Consider the following 8,471-nt stretch of genomic DNA (forward strand, 5'->3'; position numbering starts at 1 on the left):
CAAAAAAATCTAATTAAATTAATGAATTAACTAATAGCATTATAACACATATGTATTAAATTAAATAATTTACAACATTTTAAGGATTAAATTTGATATTATCCTTTTTCAATTTTAACCCGCACGGCAAAAACCGCCCTTTTTACAATCTCCTTTTACCATTACCCTCCCTCATTTTTTAATTTTCCCTATTTTTATATTATAGGGTTAGGGCACTCTTCGAAGAAAAAATGTTGCAGAAAACCCCTTTTCTCTCTCAATTTGCGGGAATTTTCGCTGGAGCAACTTTCCAGGTCAACCATGGCTTAATTCTTTGATTTTTACGGTAAATTTCCATGTTCTTGCTCTGTTTCAAGGCCTGAAAATCTTGAGATTTTCTGTTTAAAGATTGATTTGGAAGATAGGTTTTTTTGGGGGGTCTTTTCATTTGAGTTGATATTGATTTGATTTGTGTATCTGTAAGGGTCTGAAGACTTGAAAAAAATCTGAGATTTTTTTTCGTTCTTGAAGTTGGGTTTTTGGTATTTCTTTGAGTTTGCTTTTGATTATTTTCGATGCGTGTAACTTGATTCTTTGAGTGTTTTGTAGATTTTGTTTCTTGAAATTGCTTCAACTAATTTCAGAATTTTAATGAGGGGATTTCTAAGGTTGCTGATTTTTGACGCATTTTGCCCTCTTTTCCTTTTGTTCCCTTTTTTTCCCCCTCTCTGGTTCTAAATCTATTAGCTTTATGGAATATGCTTTAGGGGTGTGTAAAATTGCTTCTTTCTTTTTCCTTGTGTTTTCATTACTGTTTTCTTTTCTTTTTCTCTTCTTTTTTGTTTTCTTCTTAACCCAGGGATTTCTAGGGTGGTGTTGATTTGACCACCAAAAATGAAAAGCTTCTTTCTTGACCATGTGATTTGTTTATAGAAAACCCCTTTGTATTATTATATCATGTTCATGCCCTTCACTTAAGATTCATCAATAAACAATAGGGTTGTGCATTGTTTCTTTCTCTTGTTTGACTAGTAAAATGAAATCTACTTTTTGTGTATTATGCGTCCATCGAATTAGGAAACAAACCTGGTATATTATCTCAGTATTTATGGCAGTTGAAAAATCTTGTTTGGTGGTTTGCTTGGACTTCTCTATGTATTCTTGTTATTCCTGTAGATGTGCATTATCAATGACACTTGGTTTATTGAATTTCAGATTCAAGTTCTCTGCTGAACCGGCATAGTAAAAAAGTCTACAATTTTTTAACCAGAAGAAGCTATGTACCAGGAAGGAGCCCCTGAGTTTGTCATTGATCAGGGATCAATGTACTACCCTACTGCTGCCAACATTGGATACTATTTTACTGGTAATTTAAATGCCTTAAAGCATATTGTACGTAGATGATACTTCTTGAATCTCTGGCTTATAGTGTCGATTGCATTTGGACAGGTTTTGAATCACCCGTTGAATGGGACGAACACCAGAACATTTTTAGTGCAGATGGTGCAGATGTCCAATTTACGGTGTGTAAACTTATGGTTCTAACTCTATAGTTGATAGCAAATTGCTTCTTAAGGATTTATCATTTTAAGATTTACTTAATGCCCCTTATTCTCTTTTTCAGGGTGCCCAAACTGAAGCTTTGCCTTATGTATATTACACACCTAGCTATGGATATGCACAGTCTCCATACAACCCATACAATCCTTACATATCTAGTGCTGTGATGGGTGATAGCCCATTTGTTGGGGCACAACAATATTACACCTTTCCCCCTTATTCAAACCCTGTAACACCAACCGCTTATGTTCCTGTTGTCATTCAACCAGATGGAATTCCAAACAATTCTACAGAATTTTTGCTTGATACTCGTGCATCAATCGCTAGTAGACCTGATGGAAGGGGAGTTAAACATAACCTTGCTTCAGCATCTGCAGCCTTTTCTAGGAACTCTTCAAAGTCTGCTCCAAATCAGACAGATTCCTTGACTAGGGTATCGGATGGACAAAGTAAACATTCTGCAAACCGTGGGAATTTTCCTGATAGTTCCAGTCCAGCTGCAGCACGCACTCAACAGGTTCATTTGCATAGTTTCTGATTTGAACTTATATTGAATTAGACTTTCTTGAATTTTGATCATGTTTGAAGTTTCTTATGTAGTGATTATCTTTGTAGGGTAGAGTTGCTTCTGGGTCCATTCAGTCAATTGGCAACATTCCTGGTGGGAAACTTCCATCTCACCATAATCAATTAAAAATGGATCTTCCTGCTGGTAATACCTTTTCTGACTACGGATCAAGTGCTCCTGGACGCGTGCACTGGATAAGCTTAAACCAAATATCTCTGTTGGAAGGGTTTTGAATGATACGCATGGTTACCCAGATACATTGGGAGAACAGAATCGAGGCCCCAGAACCAACAGATTGAAAAATCAATTCATGGTTAAAGCCTACACAACTAAAGCAGGAAATTCTGATGCCGAAGGGAACATCGTTATCTATACCGACCAATATAACAAGGATGATTTTCCAATTGACTATGTTGATGCGAAGTTCTTTGTAATAAAATCATATAGCGAGGATGATGTACACAAGAGCATGAAATACAATGTTTGGTCATCCACACCCCATGGCAACAAGAAGCTGGATAGTGCTTTTGAAGATGCACAGAGAATAGCTGCAGGGAAACCTAGGGGCTGTCCAATCTTCCTTTTCTTTTCTGTGAGTTCTATACCTGTCTCAGTATTAAGGGACTTTAGACTTCTAAGATTTTTATTAAATGGAAGTGGTCTGTGATTTCTGATATTCATTAACCACTGCAATGTGGTATTTTGTATGCACAGGTTAATGCCAGTGGACAATTCTGCGGTGTTATGGAGATGATTGGCTCGGTTGACTTCCAAAAGGATATGGATTTTGGCAGCAAGATAAGTGGAGCGGAAGCTTCCCTGTCAAGTGGCACATTATTAAAGATGTTCCAAATAGCCACTTTAGACACATCATAGTAGAGAATAATGAAAACAAGCCTGTGACTAATAGCAGGGATACGCAAGAGGTATGTTTATTCCAGGATTATATATAATCTTGATAAAATCTGCATATTATTTTGTCTTATAAAATGTCTTCTCAACTCCAGATAATGTTCAAGCAAGGTGTGGAGATGATGAAGTTATTCAAATATCATACGATGAAGACTTCTTTACTTGATGACTTTATGTACTATGAAAATCGTCAGCGAATCATGCAAGAAGAGAAGGCCAGGCTACTAATTAGAAGCTTTCAGAGCCCAGTCCAAGCATCGACATTGGATACTGCCTCTAAGCTAAAGTTTGAGCTACATCTGAATGACAATGAGAAAGCTACCAAGCAAAGCGATCTTGACATGCTGAAGAGAACTGTTCCTTCTTCTAGTCAACAGGTTTCTTTTGGTTCTGATATAATTAATGCAAGAAACATGAATGATAATGTAGATCAAATCTCAGTTGTGGCCAACAATGATGCTTCTACTTTAAAGATTGGCTTGCTCACTCTAAATTCAAAGCAGGACGAGTCTAAACCCTCTGTTGATGCTGATGCTGTTGAGACGGTAACAGTAGGATCTATGCCAGTGAAAGTCAATGGATTTACTGAATCATCTGGTTACCTAACATTTGGTACTCTTCCTCATAATCCCAAGACCTTACAGCCCGAAGGAGGTACTGCTAAAAGGGTAGTAATCGTGGTTAGGCTGATGATTAACTGGGGCTTATTTTTTTTCGCTGGAATAACTGCAACCCGGTAGTTATGTGCATTCTTGACTGTTGTAAAACTGAGTGTATCAGCATACTCATTGTTACAGGATGGTTAAACGAAATACTTGGTTCAGGTCAGCTTTTTGCTGTTTTTCACCCCACCCACTCGTTCCTCACTCTTTTGACTTACAAACTGGATTCCAAATCCATGGATAAATATACTGACAGACAGACAGACAAGACTGTTTTTTTAGTTTTGTTTTGTTTTTTTTTTTTTGTTTTGTGAGGAGTAAGAGGTGCTTTTCAATTTGCTTTGGTGGGAAAACAGTGTAATCTTTGTTTGTTTTGCACTTCAATATTGAACGTGAAAGAAAAAAAATCTGTTTGGTTTTTTGCAAGATATTGTATTTCCAGTGTTCCCAGTTGGAATCAAATGTATAATGTCTCTTTCTTTTCTTTTAAAAAAATGAAATCAGAGATCTTAGTTGATTCTGGGAGCCTCCTTTTATTTGCTTGGACGATGATGATTCTTACAGGGGTTATAGTGATTGTGATATTCTTGCAGGGTAAATTTGTTTCTTAATTAGTATTTGTGTTTCAATATATGTTGTGATTGTTTGTTATTTTCTTTATTTTGCTATTATATGTATGTATGTATTTATATATATGCTTCAGTTTCATGCTGCAAGTAGCCTATGTAAGCATGCTTGTAACGGTAGGCACCATATATATGGCAGCTTCAACCTTCTGGATGAGTAATAAAATGTTTGGTGGCTATTAAGCGATGTTTCAAGTTCGGATCTTACTGGTGGAAATGGAGAAAAGTAAACGTTGGTTCTGTTTTCATTTAGGGATCCAACTTGGTTATCAGATATCGGAAACTATAGGATCTCATGCCATATTCTAGGAAAAAATTATAAATCCAAAATTTTTCAATGATTGTTCTACTAGATCCATATATCTCTATGCATCTGCTTGATAAAATAGATCATCCTTTACTATCATATTGGACAAGCATACCTAGAATCAATATCCTAGAAACTATTGAGAGGCTAAAATGGATACAAGACCTTTAAATGCTGCAATACACAAAATGGTAGCTCACTTTGTTTGGACCCTGGATTTGCTTCTCCCACTGTTCGAGGATGCCTATGAACGCCATCGTACTGCTTCCACGGAAGGTATTTCTTTCATTCTTCAAGTATTTCCAAACTGCCCTCGAAAACTACAATTTCGATTCTGAACTTCGATCCAAAGTTTGATTTTTATTTTTTATTTGAACCCTTGATGTAGTATGTGAATTATGTTGAATTATTGATTGTGCATGTTCTGTAATAGCAATAGGAAGATGGGATATGCTTTTCCAGGTAAAAGGAACAAGTTCCGTACAGATGCCATTGAGGCACATTTGTTGACATTACTGCAAAGGTCCATTCAAATATGGAAATATCCAGACAGCTTGAAGCTGTGGATGTTCCATGTTGTAAAATCGAAATGTTGTATCTTTTGTTTATGCTTTATGCATTCACTCGATGACTTTGACTAACCGTTATGCATGTGGTCGTCGGCAAAAACAAGGGCGTAGTAGTGGTGTCGGTGGAAGGTCTTCGGGGCTTTGTCTGTGATCCCTGAACTGCATATGAACACCATGTTTCAGATAATTTCTACAGTTGTTCAGCCCGGTGGAGACTCTGAAGGTGACTCGAGACTCGCTCATTGTATAGGTCAAATGATATATATGTCATGGTATTGAGCCACAGCCGCGAAAGAGGCAGAGTAAGTCTTATCTACAAAGAAACTAGAGCCAATCCCTGGAGATTTGATCTGGAATCGAACTCTTGAGATGGCTCAGACATTCAGGCAAAGAATCGCTCGTGCAGGCGTGCTTAGATTCCGGCCAGAGTTACAGTTTTCAAGTTACTAAAAATGCAGTTAGTTCATGTGCTATGTTGTGTGGTTAACTTGCCTTTGTGACTAATGTCGCAGTTACTAACTGGTGACGGTGAATCGGGTCCGGTTACATGAGACTTGCCACCAGAAGGTATGGTTCTCGGTGACTTTCATTAAGCAGAAGATTCATAGCTTTATTTTAATTTGCATTAGTAGCTGTAGTTTTGACATTGTTTACTTTGTGAAATTGGTTACCATTCAATTGCTTTTATCACATTTGGAAATCGAGTGGATCAAACTATAAATATGTACATTTATTACGTGGACAACTTGAAAAATTTTATGAACGTTTTCTTAAAACGTTAGATTCAAACTGTCAATGAAATAATACATACGTGATTACCCTTCTTTTAAGTTATTTATTACTTAGTCAGGAATATTTTCTACTAAATATTATATTATCTTATAAAAAAATTAGATTTAAAATTTTATTTTATTTAAAATAAAGTGAAATGTTTAAAATTAAAAATAATTTTTTCATAAAAATTAACAAATAATTTAATTATATTCTACATAAAATTCATAAAGCTGTCTGGATATTTCCCATATTTGAATGGACCTTTTGCAGTAATCTCAACAAATTGCCTCTATGGCATCTGTACAGAAAAACCTGTTCCTTCTACCTGAAAAAGCATATCCCATTTTCCTATTGCTATTACAGAACATGCACAATCAATAATTCAACATAATTCACATACTACATCAAGGGTTCAAATAAAAATCAAACCTTGGTTCGAAGTTCAGAATCAAAATTGTAGTTTTCAAGGGCAGTCTTGAAATACTCGAATAATGAAAGAAACGCCTTCCGTGGAAGCAGTACGATGGCGTTCATAGGCATCCTCTAACATCTGCTTGCATTCAAGCCTGTTTGGTCTAGTCTGGGGCATTGTAGACAGCATCAGCAGAAACAGTGGGAGAAGCAAATCCAAGGTCCAAACAAAGTGAGGTACCATTTTGTGTATTGCAGCATTTAAAGGTCTTGTTTCCATATTAGCCTCTCAATAATTTCTAGGATATTGATTCTAGGTATGCTTGTCCAATGTGATAGTAAAGGATGATCTATTTTATCAAGCAGATGCACAGAGATATGGATCTAGTAGAACAATCATTGATAAATTTTAGATTCAGAATTTTTTCCTAGAATATGGCATGAGATCCTATAGTTTCTGATATCCGATAACCAAGTTGGATCCCTAAATGAAAACAGAAATTTTCAAACTTTTATTTTTCTCCATTTCCACTAGTAAGATCCGAGCTTGAAACATTGCTTAGTAGACATCAAACATTTTACTACTCATCCCACAGGTTGAAGTAGCCATAGAAGGTGTCTACCTTTACAAGCATGCTTACATAGGCTACTTACAGCATGAAACTGAAGCATATATATACATACATATACATATATATAATAGTAAAATAAAGAAACTAACAAACAATCACAACATATATTGAAACACAAGTGCTAATTAAGAAACAAATTTGCCTCGTAAAATAATATCACAATCACTACAACACCTGTAAGAATCATCATCGTCCAAGAAAATACAGGGAGGCTCCCAAAATCAACTAAGATCTCTGATTTCATTTTTTTAAAAGAAAAAAAAAAGACATTGTACATTTGATTCCAACAGGGAACACTGGAAATGCAATATCTTGCAAAAAACCAAACAGATTTTTTTTCTTTCATGTTCAATATTGAAGTGCAAAAGCAACAAAGATTACACTGCTTTCCCATCAAAGCAAATGGAAAAGCACCTCCCACCCCTCACAAAACAAAAAAAAAACAAAACTAAAAAAGTAGTCTTGTCTGTCTGTCAGTATATTTGTCCATGGACTTGGAAACCAGCTTGTAAGTCAAAGAGTGAAGAACGAGGGGGTGGGGTGAAAAACAGCAAAAATCTGACCTGAACCAAGTATTTCGTTTAACCATCCTGTAACAATGAGTATGATAGAGTCAGTTTTACAACAGTCAAGACTCCACATAACTACCAGGTTGCAGTATGTTCCTCTTCCTGCTTTGGATTTATAGTGAGCAAGCCAATCTTTAAAGTAGATCGCATCGTTGTTGGCTTCAACTGCGATTTGATCTACATTTTCATTCATGTTTCTTGCATTAGTTATATCAGAACCAAAAGAAACCTGCTGACTAGATGAAGGGACATTTCTCTTCAACATGCCGGGATTGCTTGGTAGCTTTTTCATTGTCGTTGAGATGTAGCTATATAAAATCATATAGCGAGGATGATGTACACGAGAGCATCAAATACAATGTTTGTGTGGAGGTATTGCGAGGATGATAGTACACGAGAGCATCAAATACAATGTTTGTGTGGAGGTATGCCTAGTATTTTTCAGTTTTTTTCTCGCTATTAAACATTGTTTTTAGTTTTCCATTCTAGAAAAAATAACCAGTTATACATTTAGTTATTAGTTTTATAAGTTCCTAGATAATTTTATTTTCACGGAGGACGGTTCTTATTTGAGTTTTAAGGTTTAGTATATAAATATTTTGTACTCTTCGTTTTTGCCGTTATATTGAAATTATTTTTACTTGTGGTTTTTATCTTTTAATTATTTTTCCTGTAAAATATGTATTCGATCTTTTAATTTATTTATTATTTTACTTATTCGCTTTGCTAAATCAAAGTTATCCCCTACAGTTTGGTCATTCACATCCTATAATTTTATTTATTATATTATCAACGACTTTAATAGTCATTTTGTATTTTAACTTCATCTCTACCGATATATTTAAATCTAAAAATTTTTTATTCATTAATTTTAATTTCACTACTAAAGTATCTAATATCAA

General features: G+C 35.4%; 1 pseudogene; it reads left to right on the top strand.

Moving 5' to 3' along the window:
• Positions 1–328: 328 nt before the first annotated feature.
• Positions 329–4,198, top strand: LOC128296302 (YTH domain-containing protein ECT4-like; annotated as a pseudogene).
• The last annotated feature ends 4,273 nt before the right edge of the window (positions 4,199–8,471 follow it).

This window comes from Gossypium arboreum, chromosome 1 (genome assembly GCF_025698485.1).
Source record: "Gossypium arboreum isolate Shixiya-1 chromosome 1, ASM2569848v2, whole genome shotgun sequence".
NCBI classification, from domain to species: Eukaryota; Viridiplantae; Streptophyta; class Magnoliopsida; order Malvales; family Malvaceae; genus Gossypium; species Gossypium arboreum.